The sequence below is a fragment of the Pelodiscus sinensis genome, chromosome 7 (assembly GCF_049634645.1).
Source record: "Pelodiscus sinensis isolate JC-2024 chromosome 7, ASM4963464v1, whole genome shotgun sequence".
Classification (NCBI taxonomy): Eukaryota; Metazoa; Chordata; order Testudines; family Trionychidae; genus Pelodiscus; species Pelodiscus sinensis.
This window is the reverse complement of record NC_134717.1, coordinates 57,387,442-57,404,526: the sequence shown is the minus strand read 5'-3', so window position 1 is coordinate 57,404,526 and position 17,085 is coordinate 57,387,442. Positions and strand designations below refer to the sequence as shown.

The following is a 17,085-nucleotide window of genomic DNA, read 5'->3' as shown; positions in this document are numbered from 1 at the left end:
TCTAGCACAGACTATATTTTTAATTATTACTGCATATTAACATATAAAATATAGACATTATCATTAAAAACAGAATAAGTGAGACAGTATTACTTTTGTTTGAGACAATGAATTACACCGCAGATGAATTTTGTTGGCACTGTATTACCTGAGAAAAGTGAACTACTATTCTGTGGTGGGATGAGGATGCTCCACAGCTAGACGACAGAGCAAGTTCTAGTTATTGCTAAGCTCTGTCTGGGAGCCAGCCGCTCTCTGACCATCAATAGGACTTAAACAAGGAATAGTCTCTGCAGCACCTTAGAGACTAACAAAATACAGGACTATGTAGCACTTTAAAGACTAACAAGATGGTTTATTAGATGATGAGCTTTCGAGGGCCAGACCCACTTCCTCAGATCAAATAGTGGAAGAAAATAGTCACAACCATATATACCAAAAGATACAATTAAAAAAAATGAACACATATGAAAAGGACAAATCACATTTCAGAACAGAGGAGGGATGGGGGGGGGGAGGGGAAGGAAGGTGAATGCCTCCTGTGAGTTAATGATATTAGAGGTGGGGAAGGGTAGATGTCTGTGAGTTAATAGTATTAGAGGTGATAATTGGGGAAGCTATCTTTGTAATGGGTAAGATAGCTGGGGTCTTTGTTCACTATTTGATCTGAGGAAGTAGGTCTGGCCCACGAAAGCTCATCATCTAATAAACCATCTTGTTAGTCTTTAAAGTGCTACATAGTCCTGTATTTTGTTTCAGCTACACCAGACTAACACGGCTACATTTATATCACTATTCTTAGAGACTAACAAAAACTGTAGCTGATATCATGAGCTTTTGTGGGCACAACCCAGTTCTTCACCCCACAAAAGCTCATGATACCATCTACATTTTTTGTTAGTCTCTAAGGGTATGTCTACACTACCCTCCTAGTTTGAACTAGGAGGGTAATGTAGGCATACCACACTTGCAAATGAAGCCCGGGATTTGAATTTCCCGGGCTTCATTTGCATAAGCGGGGATTTTTTTAATCTTCATTTTTAAATCCCCGCTAGTTCGAACCCCGTGAAACGAGGTGTACCGGTAGTTCGGAATAGGCACCCTAGTCCGAACTACCTAGTTCGAGCCCCATGTAGCCGCGCTGCACGGGGTTCGAACCAGCGGGGATTTAAAAATGGCGGCTCCCCGCTTATGCAAATGAAGCCCGGGAAATTCAAATCCCGGGCTTCATTTGCAAGTGCGGTATGCCTACATTACCCCGCTAGTTCGAACTAGCGGGGTAGTGTAGACATACCCTTTGGTACTGCAGGATTATTCAGTGTTTTTAAAGTTTTTTTCTATTACAGACTAACACGGCAACCCCTCTGAATCAATAGGATTAATTGTTTTTGGCTTGGGCCTTGTGGAAGTTACAAGGAGCCAGAGATAATCAGGAAATGCTATTCCCCTTCCTCACTGAGAAATGCTGATAAAAAATATTTTAGTCCAAGTTTTTTCAATGAAAATTTCCAAAGAAAAACACAAAACCAAAAAAACAAAAATTACGTTTAAAAATGACTTTACAGGTTTCAGTTATCTGTTTTTTTGATTACATGGAAATTTGAACAGAAAAAGTTGAGTTTTCGTGATAATATATCACATTTTCATAGACAAACCAAACATTTTCCTTATTCAAAATGTTCAATCAACCTTATAGAAAGTTTTTAGGAGTGACCTGGATGGCTTGGTGAACTGGGTGGGGATGTTCCAAGCAAAGGGGTTACATAGAAAAAGGCACCCAAGTTGCTGCACTGAAATTCATTGCTGGTAGAGGACAGAGGTGAGAAAAATGCAGTGATATGAGTTTTGATAAACAGATCAGAAAGAAGCATTGAAGCTTACAAAATGTAACCTCTATGGACTTCGGGCAAGAGGGAGCTAGCCAGCACAGATATCCACAAAATGGTGAAACAGGGTCAGATTAACAGAAAAAGAAAATAATTTTTGTAGCTGGTATAGGTAGGGAGTAAGGCTGCAGTAATGCAGGTGATAACAATCAAGGCAGAGACATATTATTCACCAGTCAAAAACAGAAGCGGATAGCTGAAGTTTTGTGTGTATCACAAAGATGGAAACAGCAGGATTTGAACATGGCCTGGATCGTAGGGAAGGAGAGGAGAGGAGAAAAAAGACAAGGAGTTGGGCAACTGATAAAATTTCGACTGAAAATTTTTCATTTGGTCTTGCACGGTGTCTGCCCTTGGCAAATAGACAGAAATTGCTGTTCTGGTTTACTAAAATGCAATTCAAATAACTGATTACTACATTTAATTAAGATACATTTTTTTCTTCCTTCTGTGCAGAGAGCAAAACTTCTCCACGTAGTCAACCATCTGGATGCAATCAGATCAAGCATAGTCTATGATGTAGCTAACTGGACAGTGTCACTAGGTTAATAGCAAACGTCAGAAAACTGAATCAACATTCTTCTGAAAACATCTTGGGGAAACACAGTCCATCCTTTAAAAGTTCACTTAACAGCTCATCAACCTGTACGAACCATAGTGCAGCAGCACCTGTATGGTTCCATGTACCTTGGTCATAAGCAATCTTTACTGCATCATTCAAATTAGGAAATGCACCATGAAAATTCATGGTCTCATGTGCATGTGTGCATGCCCATGTGAATGCATTAAGTGGAACAAAAGGAGCTAAAGACGACAGTCCACTGCCAGATACTCCGAAATGTTCTGCACATCTCTCTCCAAAATTAGAAAATCTTGGCTCCTCATTTAAATGCTTACAGGCTACCTGAGCACTTCTGAAAATCTTACACCACCTATGGGATCGAAGATCTTCTGAAAAATCTGGCCTATATATGCAGGAGGGTTTCTGGAAACATTCAAGTATTTTCGTTTCTATTGACTTAAGTTAGAGTGTGGTAGAATTAAGTCTGCAAAAACCAATTTCAAAGACACTGTTTCCTAAGGAAGCCAGGCTTAGCAGATCAATGTATGATCTTTGGGCTAAGGATTCTCTCATACTACAGGTTGAACCTTTCTCATCCAGCATTATCTGGTCCGGCAACTTCCATGGTCCAGTATGATTTTAGTTAGCCACAGTCCTATAAAGTTTGTTTAGAGCCATCAGTCCTGCTATTTAGCACTAATGTAACCCCAAAATGCCTTCTAAGAGCCCAGTGAGCAGCGGAAATGTTGGTAATGCTGATGGACAATATTGAGTTTCCATGGTTTGGCAAATTCTCTGGTTTAGCCCGATCAGGTTCTTAAAAATGTGGGTGTCAACGTGCACACTTGTTTAAACAATGTAAAAGGCAAAACTCTGGTTTCAACAGTGCACTTTTAAAGGTGCATCCAGTGAAACAGAGTACCCTAGTTTTTAGGGGCAGATCCTTAGTTCACATACGGACATACCTCCACTAAAATAATTGCCACTGCAGACAAGTTCCCCTTTGCCACACAGTGACTAAAGTTCAGTCCACTGAACAATTTTAACTGAACATGTGCAAGTCAGCAATGAGATGCTGTGAAAGGAAAAAAAAATCATGCCTGCTTATTCTTCTATCGAAGTCATGCAGAGTTTTGCCGTGGATGTAGAGGCCTGAGGATCAGACCTAATGGCTTGCAGGAATTTTAACAACCTCTTTCCCATCATTCAGTGGAACCCATTTATTCATCTAGTTGGGTACATCTACACAGCAGCGCATACCTCAAAATAAGCTACACAATTTGAGCTATGCAAATTGTGTTGCTTATTTCAAATAGCTTATTTTGAAATTTGGTGCTAATTTCAAAATAAATCGCTATTCCAGAGTCTTCCTTAATCCTCGTGCAAAGAGGTTTACAGAAAGCTGGAAGAAGAAGCCTGTTATTTTGAATGTATTTCGAAATAACGGGCATGCAGTTACGATGTGCAGAGTGCTATTTTGGGATAACAGATATTATCCCGCAATAGCGCCGCTGTGTAGATGTGCCCGTTGAAGCTAGGACAAGATAAGATCATCAAAGATCGGCAAATTCACTATGCATTTTTGCTTTCATTAGAGTTTCCTCTGTTTCAGAAACCCATTCACTATAAGGCTGAGTAAATGTGCTTATTTCATTTAAAACACCACTAAAATACACGTGTGCACACATACACAGAACTTTATGAGAAAAAAAACCTTAACGTTACTCGGGTGGCCATAGTTATTGGCTATGACCAAACATAGTAAATTTGGGGATATACCGTGCTGTCCAAACTCTGGAATGAGGGAATCTTAGACCAATAAAAACAGAACACACACCTCTTATTATAGCTGAGAAGTCGTCAGTCACAGGACAGTGTAGATCAGGTTTCCAGAGTCTGAAACAAAGCGAATACCCCAGTCAGTTACAGCTACTAAAGAAAAAGGCCTTTCAATATTCAACAGTCATTTAAAGCAGTTGAGGTAACGGAGGTGTCTTGCGAAGTGGGTGCTTTATTTTGGTGCAAAGCATCCCTGGAAGGGGCACAGCCAGCTATTACAGAAAGAACCCATAAATATAGGGTGGCCTAGCTGTGAAGTGAAGCCCGTGTTGTAGCTCCTGACACCAGCCCCTTGGTTGCCAATGCAGACGAGGTGGTCCAGGCTTTCCCCATTGAGACGGTTGGCAGGAAGTGCAAGTCAGAGCAGCTCCACCTTACACAGCACTGGCTCATGGCAGGGAACTGCAGATCCAGGATTGGGGGAGCACAAATGGTTTAAAGCCACCTTCACGTATCTACTCTCCCTTCTGAATTGCTGCTCACTCCTTATCCAGAGCTAAGGGCTTGGGTCAATCTGGTTTTTGTGGGGAGTGAGAGAGAATCCCTTAGTTATGTTCTCACTGGATAAAACATTTGTGACTCTATAGGTAAGAAAAGAAAAATGCCGGCAATTACAACACGAGTCAACTAAGTGAATTAATAGCTGTATTACAGCAGCCTCTACAGTCCAATAAACAGAGGCCCCATTGTGCTAGGCCATGTACAGACTCCCCAGCGACAGACTCTGCCAAGAAGAGCTCTTATTAAGCAAAGGATGAGAGGGGAGGTGAAATGACCTGCAGGTCTCCATCCAATAACCTACCCACTGGACCACACTGCCTCTCTGAAGTAATTTTTCAGGGCCCATTTAGAAGCGGTTCATTTTCTCTGTGCAATGTCCAGAGCTATTTCCTTCTCAGAGGAGCAGCCTTTCCCCCTGGCTACTAGGGACTGGTCCAATAATGGAGCATAGGTCTGAAAGGATTTAGATTTGAAGATACTTAAAGTTTGGCTTCCAGGCAAGTCCTTAGAAAATTAGAGTTTATTGCTGGTCGAATCATTATTAAATTAATAATAATGGGGTAAAATGCAGGACTATGTAGCACTTTAAAGACTAACAAGATGGTTTATTAGATGATGAGCTTTCGTGGGCCAGACCGCAACGCCCCCGCGGCTTTGCTCCGGGTCTCCCTGGTCTGCTGGGGTGGGGGTGCAGCTAGTGCGCCCCCCCTCCCAGCAGACCAGGCTTTTGTTGTGGACGCCTGGGGTAGAGCAGCTGGGGTGCTGCCGGGTTGGTCCTGGGGGGACCTACCTGGCAGCGCCCCAGCTGTTCTGTGCCAGGCTCCAGATTCAGCCGCTGTTGAAACTGATCAGTGGCTGATTCCAGGAAGCTGGGGGCAGAGCAACTCTGCCTCGGGCTTCCCGTAGTCAGCCCCTGGTCAGTTTCAGCAGCAGCGGCTGAATCTGGAGCCAGTTCCGACTTACGTACAAATTCAACTTAAGAACAAACCTATAGTCCCTATCTTGTACGTAACCCGGGGACTGCCTGTATACCAAAGGATACAATTTAAAAAAATGAACACATATGAAAAGGACAAATCACATTTCAGAACAGAAGGGGGATGCGGGGGGGGGGGGGGAAGAAGGTAAGTGTCTGCGTGTTAATGATATTAGAGGTGGGGAAAGGTAGGTGTCTGTGAGCTAATGGTATTAGAGGTGATAATTGGGGAAGCTATCTTTGTAATGGGTAAGGTAGTTGGATGAAGGACTAAAACATAAGACCATGCAGCACAGAGGCCTAAGGCCTAGCTAACAATGGCTAAAACATGGCTAACAAAGCAAAGCTAAGTTACGAGCAAGAGGCAGGCCCTGCTCACAGAACTTGGGAGGAACAGGGTTGAGAGTGCAAAACACTAATTGGTAAGAGGCCCAGGTGCGGAACAATAATTGGTACTGGTCATAAGTGGAAATCACATAGCACCACCAGCTCATTAAAATAGACCTTGGTACCCACTCCTCACAGATACAGACCCAGGTTCAGGAAAGGGTCTAAAATGACAGCATGATGGACAGAGATGATCTAATCAAACCACGAGGTACAGGGTGATGGGTGGTATCTAAGTAGCATCAGAGGGTGGCAACAGTCACCAGTGACTGTCAGCAGTGATGTCTGATTTGTTTGTACCTGTAAAGTCGTGTCTTGGGGGACAGCTTTTGTATGACCTGGAAATTTCCCACCGATTGAGTCATTCCATTGTTATGGGGCACATATGCATCATGGTTCAGTAGAGTCCACTGACAACTATTACTGTACTTCACTTAACAATAAACCTGGCCTAGCGCCTTCGATACTTATCTGGTTTGTGGTCTTTGTGGGCTCTCTTGGGGTCTGCTGTGGAGACTAAGTGCACAAGTCGACACGCACACATCACTGAGCACACACACAAGCAGCCTTCTGGTTCTCAGCATCAACAGAGCCAGAGACCTGTGAGGACACCTCAGCAGGAAATCCTGACCGCCTCCTTAATAATGGCAAGCACCAATGTATGGTACCATCTAAACAACAAACTGATCGCTTTCCTCGCTTCGGATAACATCAGTAGTTTAAAACCTGCCTAACAACAAGGGCTAGGTCATCCCTTCTCACCCTAACCCATCCTTTCACAGGTATCCCACCATACTCTCTCTTCCACTCCTGGGAGGGACCACAAGGCCTTCCCTCAGCCAGGCAGATCCCCAGGAAACCGGAGCCCACAAGAGTTCCACCTCCTGCTATTCTAGCTCTATCAAGCTACAATCCCAGGGGTTCTCGCAGGCCATGGTCACCCTCAGAAAATTGCTTTAAAAAGACAGTGCTGCCTCAGGCGACGTCCCTTTCTGCCTCAGGGATTCTCTATGATCATTTTCTACACCTCCACCCACGCCGCCCTTTGCTCTGCTCAGTCTCCTCCCTCCTCACTAGATCTGGACCTATGAGGTCTGGAGATGGGCAAGGACAGCACTGGGGGGAAATAAGCAAAGCCTCTCCCTTCCACACGGAGGAGAGGAGACCTATGCATAGGTGGTCTCCATCACAGGGCATAGCTGCTGACTGTAGGTCAGCAAACACTCTGTACCTCAGTTCCCCTTCAGCTGGGTTTCCTGCACCTCCCAGGCATTCCTGTGGCTCTGCCCTCCTGCTGGGTCACTCACAGTCCAATTCCCTTCCAGAGTATCACAAGTTTTTTCCACCCAGCTTGGGCTCCTCTTCAACCCGTCTGCTGATCTCAGCTCCCTGCTTTCACTCTCTGCTCTGGGATGCAGCACCAACTTCCAGTCACGTCACAAACCTACCTTGCTCCCTGGAGCCTCTCTTTCAAACTCTGTTTTCTCATCCCTTTTCATCACCTGTATTGAAGGTCAGTGAATGAAGAAAAATGTGGCTAAAATGGCCGTCTGGACTGACCACTCTACTGCCCATGGATTCATCTCAGGGAATCCTATGGGTAATAATGTGACAAGGCCTAGTACAGAGTCTGCTCCTTCATGCTCATCCGATAGCAGTGCCACAGAATATCTTTAAGGAAGTGGTCAGAAGAGAGACTGGGAGTCAGGACTTCTAAGAGCATTTCTGGGGCTCTACAACTAACCTGTTGTGTGACCTTGAGGAAGACATGTAAGATCTTTGTGTCGTGGTCCCCCCCCGCCCATGTTAAATGGGCACAGTAATACCTACCACGCCACATGAGTATCATGAGGCTTTGCAGTTCTTGGAAGGAAAGTAGCTACTATCCATATAAGCAACAGGTTAAGTAGCGTTATTTACTAGCATTACCCGCCCCGCTGTGACGGTAGACGTACATGTGGCCTCCCTCCACACTGGTCCCGGGGCGGGGGGGTTGGGCCTGTTCATCCTCTTTCCTTCCCGCTGCTCAGATGCGCTCTTCCCCTCCCTGCAGAGGGGGAGGGGCTATAGGTGGGGCTGGGAACCTGCCTCCCCCTAGAAACCTCTCAAGTCTTCTCAAATGTTCTCTGAGACAGACAGCATGAGGGATGCCTCCCCTTTTATCACAGGATAGATATAGATGCATTGTCTTGCATTTCACTGACTACGTTTCCCTTTCCAGCTTGAAGCCAAGAACAGCAGGTGGCATAACAGGAATGCCCACAGCTGCACTGCCGTCCAGATGACTAACCACTGCCAGAAAGTGCCCGTGGCAAAAACATCTCTGCTATCCAGTCATCTTGACAGAACAAAAACATATTAAAAAATACTCATCACTATGCACAGGAGGGGTGAGAACAGACAAGATGACCAATATTAACTGAAACAAAAATTCTCTCCTCCTCCATCCAACTCTTTAAAGCTGTTACGTCTCACAATACTCTAGGGAGGGAGAGATGATTATAGCTCCATTTTATAAAGGGATCCGATGGGAGTAGAAGATAGGATACGTGGCTGGCCAGGGAAAGCGACAGACTTGCCACGCCCAGGGGCAAGGTGGGGCGGGCACCGACTCCATGCTTTTGGAAGGGGCGGAGCCTCCAGCAGAAGGGGTGTGGCTGAACCTGGCAGCCCTCAGCACCGTGCTGCACGATTTAAAGGGCCTAGGACAACGGGCTTTAATTATTAGACAACACTCTTAAAAGAGAAACAGGCCGTTTCATGTGTCAATTATATCAATATTACTTATGAGCGAATGCAAGGGTTGAGGCATAATCAAGAGGGGGAAAAACCTGCTGATCTGCCTCCTCCCTCCTCTCAGTATCAACCAATGAAAAATCAGTCTCCGCAACATGTCGGTTGGGAGGGACCCGATTATCATTGTTTAACTCCATATGCTGACAAGGAAATCAGCTCTAATCCTGTCCGACTCGTTACAGATGTGTCTCCAACAGCTTTACTGGCCCCACCTTACGAGGCAGTACTGGATGCTGAAGATTTGAAGATCTTAATCAAGGCTGCTTCTTGTCCTGAAACATTCAGTTGCACCAGTGAAGAAATGCTGTCTGTTAACTTGTCTCTAACTTTCCTTTCCTGGGCAAGATGGGTGAGCTTACAATGGACAACCCTTTTCCAGAACCCATGCCCTGTGCCCGTATCTCAGACCCCTCCCAGTCAGGTTCAGAAGAGGAGCTGGCTGTTGAGCCCGAGTTGACTGTCTCCTGGTGTAATTTTCTTGCACTTTGGTCAGACACAAAATAGACAACATGGAGATATAATTGAAGAGGCTCCAATATATATGAATTGACCGTATCTTTTAGGCACAATCCACACCAACATGTTTGCTCATGGACAAAGACAAACACGTAGGCTAATTGTGTGGGATCTGCTAGAATTTTGACCCCCTCAGTCCTGAGATGTTGCTGATAGGGTGAGGTCAGACCACAGAATTCATGGAATTTTGGAAGTCTTGATATACTATGGTTATGAACACAGTATACAAAAAAAATAAAAATAAAAAGGCAGGCACCTGTATGCCTGTCTTCTTCATTTACAGTAACTAAACTCTTCCACTTGTTTTACCGCCTCAAGGGCTTTAAGAATTACAGGCCTTACTCATTGGTTTTTGATGCACGCCCAGTGCAAATTTAGGAAACGACTCCTAATAAACAGAGCTACGCCAATGTCTCTGACTCAGAGCAAAACAATTAGCAACTCTTGTGTGTTGGCATTTTTCTCCACACCTGGTGACTAATAAAATGAGAGGTGTTTTTAAAAGACGCACCTATACTGGATTCTTACCCTCCTTTCCCTAAATCAAATTGGGCAATGCTATCATTTTGGTGTGAACAGCAAGGGAGAGGTGAGAACGACAGCTCTGGTGGTTGAAGACTTTCATCTATCCAGCATTGGCAACGACAGTGCACGATTCTCCCAAGCCAATAAGGACCATCGGTGGGTCTCAGCTAAGCTCTGGAGAGGATACCTGAACATTTTCCATGCTAGAAAGATGGACAAATACTGGACAATTTGTAACAGATGTGGAGATAAGATCAGCAAAACAGACCATAGCAACTGGACTGAGACCACCCTGCATTTCTCAGAGACACTGCAATTTGCCTCCTGCTAGTTGTGGAAATGTCTAAGTCAGCTTTGTCCTATGACACTCTCAGTCAAACAACAAAGTGGGACAATGAGAGACTGTACTCCAAAGACCCTTCCCTAGGAAACCCACAGGGCTAATTCACAAGATTCATGTCTGACCAAGGAGCATGTCTGAAGCCCATTGTGACAGCCAGGCATACTCAGAGTTCTATGTGGAGATAAAATAAATGCAACTTCTGTTACTTTTTTAAACCAGAATTTCCTTGGAAGCACAACTGTATTTCTGTTTGGGGGAAGGAGATTCTCAATTGCTTTAATATTTTCTTTAGCCTCTCTGAGGCACTCAAACAAGAGTTTTACACGTGGCAAAGAATTTAAAGAACAAATTTGGACTTTTCACACTCTAGGAGCAAAAACTGAATGGTGGAGTGTATCCAAAATAATTAATTGAGATTCCTTACAGTTACTCACAAGCTCTGATCTGGCACCCTTAAAAAAAATCAATGGCAGGTTTGCTATTAAATGAAATGGGAACCTTAAAGAATATACAACACCAAACAATTAAATGAATGAAATATAACTCTGAAAAGTGTGTGCACTAGGTAAGAATGACATTTTCTGACTCAATAGATCTGCTCCCTGAAAGTATTAAAGGTGCTATTTATTGACTTTAGTGAGGGGGGGAAAAGTTTTTATTCCTGTTCTAGATGGCTTCAATTCACAACCTATATTGTATTTATCTTCAGGACACCCTTGAAAGGTAGGGAAATGCTATCATCACCATTTATACGTGATTAGCTGAGAAAAGGAGAGACAAAGGCTCAGATCCAGGCTCTTATCCCCAGTGAAAGAGAAGAGATTAATTAGAGTGGGACTTTTCAGTTTGGAAAATAGATAACTAAGGGGGGATATAAGAGAGATCTATAAAATCATGAGAAGTGTGGAAAGAAGTCAATAAAAATAAAGACGAGTTATTAACTCCTTCCCATAAACACAAGAACTAGAGGTTGCCACATAAATTACTAGGTAGCAGGTTTTGAACTAACAAAAGGAAGTCCTTTTTCACAGTTAACCTGCACAGGTAATCTGTGGAACTCCTTGCCAGAGGATGTTGTGAAGACCAGGACTTTAACAGGGTTAAAAAAAAGAGATAGATAAATTCATGGAGGATAGGCCCATCAGCGGCTATTAGCCAGGATGGGCAGAGAGGGTGTCCCTAGCTTCTGTTTGTCGGAAACTGGGAATGGGCAACAAGGAATAGCTCACTTGATAATTGTTTGTTCTGTTCAGCCACCTTACACTGGCCACCACTAAAAAACCAGGATACTGGGGTAGACCCACTCTGGCCATTCTTATGTTCCTATGAAATCAATGGGAATTAGGCACCTGAATACCTTTGAATATCTGGACATAAATGACTTCTCCTATTTCTATGTCTATGCGCCACAGTAGTGCCCGAACTAGGTCATCCTTCCTCTTCTACAGAAGAAAGAGAGCTTCAGTATGTTTGGAAATGACACATTACCACGTGAATTCTTCCTACTTTTTAAAGGTGAAGTTTTCTACACCTCTGGGAAATCCAACATGGAACTTCAGTGAAACAAGGTGAGTGATTTTAATGTGAGTCAAGCACCTCTATTTTGAAAATATTACCCTAACGTACTAAGCAAGAGGTGGGGAACCTCCAACCTGGGGGGCCACATGCAGTTTATTAGGGCTAGCCACTGGTGAACTGCCAGATGGTTTGTTTGCCTGTGTGTCTGCAGGCATGAAGCCCCACAACTCCCAGCACCCACGTTCCCAGCCAAGGGGAGCTGCAGGAAGCGGTCATCCAGCCTGTGATGCTTCCCGCAGCTCCCTTTGGCCAGTAATGGTGACTGGATGGAGATTCCCCACCTCTCGTCTATGAAGCTAGCTGCTGGAACAATTATTCATCTTATAAATAAAACAAATTCATGCCAGAACCTGCAAACTTTTATGCATGAAAAAAAAAATCCTCTCTCATATCAGCAATCCTATTAGTTTCAAGATAAGGGCTTGCCAGACTGATACCTCAGTCCCTAACAAAGAAAAATGAAGTTTTGCACCCAAATTACGGAATACATCATTTTATTTACAATGGTGCATAACACTTTCAGTTTCCTACACAGGCCCTGCAGAATAATCTCTTTGGAAGTACGGTTTTTAATAGGTTTGGGGTGAAAAGGGTTAGAAGCAGCATGTGTAACAGGAATATTAACAAAATTGTACGATAATTAAAGAAATTACAGAAGATGTATTGAGTCAAGTCACAGAAGCCTTCTGACAGGGCAAATGGCACTCACCCATGGGGGCAGAGGAACGAAAGACGCACACAGGCTGAGGCAATTTGAAGTGATTACGTAACAGCACCCATGTCAAAGAGCACAGGGTTTATGTGAAAACTATAAATTGTTTGATTCATAATCCTTTCCCTTTACAATTACTAACAGATTAAATAAAGGGAGGAGAATTCCTGGAGCAAACTGTGCTAAGGGTATCTTTAAAATAAAATAACTTGAGAATTAATCATCCAGCTCTCCAGGTACTCTGGAATCACTATGTAGTTCCAACACTGTCGCAAGCATATTCCTTACCCTGCTCCAAACACAACAGACACTTCTAGAGAGTGAAAATGATATCGATCTCGTTCCTCGGCCAACGTAAATCAGTGTGATGCTCTGCTGATTTACCCCAGTTGAGTGTTTTGCCCCTTATTTCTCCTTTTAAGAACAGGCTGATGGACATTCTGCACCTTTGATAACTCTGAGGGTTCGATCTTCAGTGGTGGTTTGGGGTGGGCCAACGTCTCTCTCAGAAGGCCAAATAATGTCCACATGGCACATTGCTGTTCATAGCTTCCAGTAGCACTGAATCAAGCCAATGAGCGGCATGTCACGGTACTGCTTATGCTGACACCATGTAAATCAGGAAACATTTTGTTCATCTCATTAAGTTTGATGAGTCTTATCTATCATGGGGTTTGCTATAATTATAGGTTTCAGCAAGTAGTGAAAAAAAAACCAGTAAGATTATTATTACCATAATGTCATGGGTGATGGCATAAAAAAGAAAGAAAATTCTATTGTTATTTCAATGAAAGTCCATATGCAAAATTCTAATCTTCTTCACCAACATGTAGCTAAGCCCTACAGTTGTGTTATGCCTACAAGTTGGAGAGGCCTAAACTTGGGCACCCAAACTACTGTTACTGGCATCTAAACTCTTAGGCTGTGTCCAGACTCCATGCCTCCGTCGACGGAGGCATGTAGATTAGCCACATCGGAAGAGGGAAATGAAGCCGCGATTAAAATAATCGCGGCTTCATTTAAATTTAAATGGCTGCCCCGATCTGCCGATCAGCTGTTTGTCGGCAGATCGGGAGAGTCTGGACGCGATGCCCCGACAAAGAAGCCTTTTTTCATCGACACAGGTAAACCTGGTTTCACGAGGCTTACCTGTGTCGATGAAGAAAGGCTTCTTTGTCGGGGCATCGCGTCCAGACTCCCCCGATCTGCCGACAAACAGCTGATCGGCAGATCGGGGCAGCCATTTAAATTTAAATGAAGCCGCGATTATTTTAATCGCGGCTTCATTTCCCTCTTCCGATGTGGCTAATCTACATGCCTCCGTCGAAGGAGGCATGGAGTCTGGACACAGCCTTATTGTGTGTCCAAATTATTGAATGCCCAAAAACAGCTATTTAAGACCCTAAATATTGATCAAGGCACTTACATTTATACACCCAACCCTAAAAATTTACCTCTAAGTTCTTTTGAGACTGAAACTTTGATACAAGTAACTGTTCAGCTTTTCACCTTCACTGACCTTCAAGCCAAGTTGAACTGTTAAAAAAAAATAGTGTCCATACATGATTGCTTATGAAACTTTATTTTAATGATATTGCAATGCAATGTCACTGTACCCTTAACTTTATTAACTATCCTTCCTGATTTACGATTAGCTTACACATAAATAAGCAAACACTCTTGCAGATAGGGCCATAAGCCCTGATCCTCAACAGCATTTCATTTCAATGAGAGTTGGGCACCTTTGAGCATCTGGGGCCATCTCATTGTTAAGGGTCATTCTGGTGACCTTTTCCTGCCACCTAACTCTAAATCTACCTAGTTGCACCTACAATGTATTTGTATCTTTCAGTTTTCCTCCTGCTCCCAAGAGAATCCAAGTGAGTCGCGTCCTGCTGCCTGCCATCAATGATTTGTTTGACCAAACCCATTCACAATGAGCTCATGCTGCCAAGAGCCTAAAACTCTGTTTCATCTGGGCCACACCTTTGCCATCCCTAATAATACCTCAGATTTCTCCCTCAGGTGGAAATTCAACTTCCTAGTCTGTAATTACCAGCCGCTCCCATCTCCATTAGTGCTATATTAGTACCGCCTTCCTACTACAGTCTTCAAATGCCTTTTCCCATACCAAGCGACTCTGGCCAGCTTTTCAACAGCATTATAGACAAATGTAGTCTGGTTCTTCAAACATTTCTTCACTGCTTTCAAAATCCCTACCAAACTCGCAGGCCTGGTGTTATGACAATGGGTGGTGGTGAGCACATGACACAGTGGATGAAATGTGAACATGGTTTTCTAGATTTTTTTTTGGAAGTTACGACTGGCAACATTTTACCTCAAGAGTTTCAAGTTACAAAGCTCAAGATGCACAGTCCGATATCTCTGATGTATGGATGCCTCTCCTTGGGAACTGATCACAATAGCACATTTACTCTGACAAGCGACACCTGCCGATTCTAGACTGTAGGCGGGCATGTGATAAATTGAACAGTGATAAATTCTTTCTCGGCTGTCCTCCTGTAAAACTCTCAGTGCACAGCTATTTCACTGAATTAATGAAGATTACTCAAAGCAGGACATTCCTGTACTTGACCACGAAGGAAAAAAAAAAGAAGAGTCCAAGAGAGTAAATATCCAGATAATAAGCAAAAAAACCCAGAAATCATGGGATGATTTTAATATTGATATTAATCAAATTCAGTTATAATTACATGCACGGAGATACCTGCAGAGCCTGTATGGAGGACAAAAGGAGAAGGAAGAAGAACCGTGACCCCTCAGCACCTATCCCGGATCAGACCTATATTTGCAGCCGTTGTGGCAGGACCTGCCTGTCCCACATAGGCCTCGTCAGCTACCAGCGTGCCTGCAGAAGACGTGGATTTCCTTCCTAGATCTTCGTTCGCGAAGTCAAGCCATGATGACATGCACGGATACATCAAGCTGATACATGTATTTAAGGGTAGCACTTATTTGGGACTCTCTAACTTAAAGGCAATCCACATGACAGTGAGAGTAATTGAACTGTAACTGGGTCATTCTCCCCAAAGAGGAAAAACTATAGCAAGGAGCGCAGTCAGCAGAAGGAAAGATCTGATATACGAACTGGCCTCACTACCACCAAGCATTTTGATCATCTCGCTTCAAGTAGGAATAAGAGATCCTCCAGAATATGGCTTTATTCCGGAGGATCACGCCAGTCTGGATGCTCTTTTCCGGCTTTTCCCCAAGCTGGAAAAAAAGCGGCGGCCATGTTTGTTTAAATCCCGCGGGGGATATTTAAATCCCCTGCGGATTTCCCTATTCCAAAGTTCGAAATTAGCATGCCTATTCCGGAGAAGGGGCCAGTGTAGACGTAGCCTGTACAGAGTCAGTGGCACCTTTTAAACAGTTTGGTAAACAGGTACTTTTTTCAAAATTTTACCCTGAGGCACTGGGAAAGTGACTAGCGTTTCAGCACCTAAATCATGTTTCTGCTTTTGAAAAATTTATCTTCAGGCCATTAGTCCTATAAAAAAAATTACACAATTGAATTAAAAGAAAAAAATGCTTCAAAATGTATTTCTAAGACATCTGTCGCTTTGGTAACTGGGTCTTACAAACAGGACAGTATCGGTACTGCATAGTTTCTGGATGTTTGTATTCTCAAAAGAACAGGGCAAGATGTTTAAGGCAAATGGTATTGTCAGTACAGGAGATATAACTGTGTTACAGGTAACAGGAAATCTAATCAATGTTAAAGTACAGCAACCATGACATCTTAGGTTAAAACTGATACGAAAAAAACTTTTTATGTGCCAGGAATTGAGTCCAGGACAGGGCTCTAAGTTTCTCCTACGTAGTTAACAGCATCATTCAGCTATAATGAACCAGACCTCTGTATTCCTTTCACAGTTTTAAGAGCTGCTGATGTCATCAGCTGTTGCGTAAGAAATAGAACCCTTGTCAATTGAGTACAGTGCCAACATCCATCAAAGCACCTAACCTTGTGCTTAATTTTAAGCTGTGAGTAGTCCTAGCAACTTCAGTAGGACTACTCACAAATTCAATATTAATCACAAGCTTTATTTTGCTGAATTGCAACCTAAATAAATTACATTCCAAATGTTGGGTTTTTAAGTGCAAATTTAGCAAACCAATCTTTTTATACATGTTAACACACTAATATAATATATAAAACTCACCTGTGAGTGTTATTTGGATATGCTGTGTACACACAGGGTATGTCTAAACTGCATTCCTCTGTCCTCTGTCCGCAGAGAGATGCAGATTAGGCAGGTCGACATTGCAAATGAGGCAGGGATTTAAATATCCCGAGCCTAATTTGCATAAGGGCTGAGAAAGCCTTTGTTGAGAAAGAAAGCCTTTGTCGACAGATCCTTCATGCCTCCTTGCAAGAAGGTTTACAGGATCTGTCAAAAAAGACTTTCTTTCATGGACAGATCCCCCTCTAGACTGCCG

General features: G+C 43.4%; 1 protein-coding gene across 19 annotated transcripts in view; it reads right to left on the bottom strand.

Moving 5' to 3' along the window:
* The window catches only part of MAP2 (microtubule associated protein 2), a 336,436-nt gene that overhangs the window by 259,841 nt on the left and 59,510 nt on the right, over positions 1–17,085 (bottom strand). For all 19 annotated transcript variants that reach the window (XM_075933890.1, XM_075933897.1, XM_075933901.1 and 16 more), the window contains exon 2: positions 4,286–4,344. The gene's annotated coding sequence lies outside the window, so the exon portion shown is untranslated. The remainder of the gene's footprint in view (positions 1–4,285; positions 4,345–17,085) is intronic.